Source organism: Penaeus monodon, chromosome 21, assembly GCF_015228065.2.
Source record: "Penaeus monodon isolate SGIC_2016 chromosome 21, NSTDA_Pmon_1, whole genome shotgun sequence".
In the NCBI taxonomy this organism is placed as follows: domain Eukaryota; kingdom Metazoa; phylum Arthropoda; class Malacostraca; order Decapoda; family Penaeidae; genus Penaeus; species Penaeus monodon.
In genome coordinates, this window is record NC_051406.1 from 6,741,840 (window position 1) to 6,742,183 (window position 344).

Genomic DNA, 344 nt, shown 5'->3' on the forward strand with positions numbered 1-344 from the left:
ACTACTAACTCATCTGTGCAATGGTTCAGAATCCTTCAGTTCTGTCAAGATAATCCCTTAGAATGCTAATTAAAAGTCACCATTAATTAATCAGCTTTTAAACGCAATATTCGCATCATATTTTCAATATGAGTAATAAAAAAAACTATACATGTCTTTTCGAAAAGAATCTATACATCTGGATTGTATAATCTCATCCTAATTATCAATGTCTTACAATAAATATCTAACAAATACATGAATTTCTTAATTTTGAGAAATATTACTATATGTGAAGTCTGTTTGACAAGTCTTATTATCTAATTTATTACTAGTTTCGTAAGTTTCAGATCTGGATGGCATAA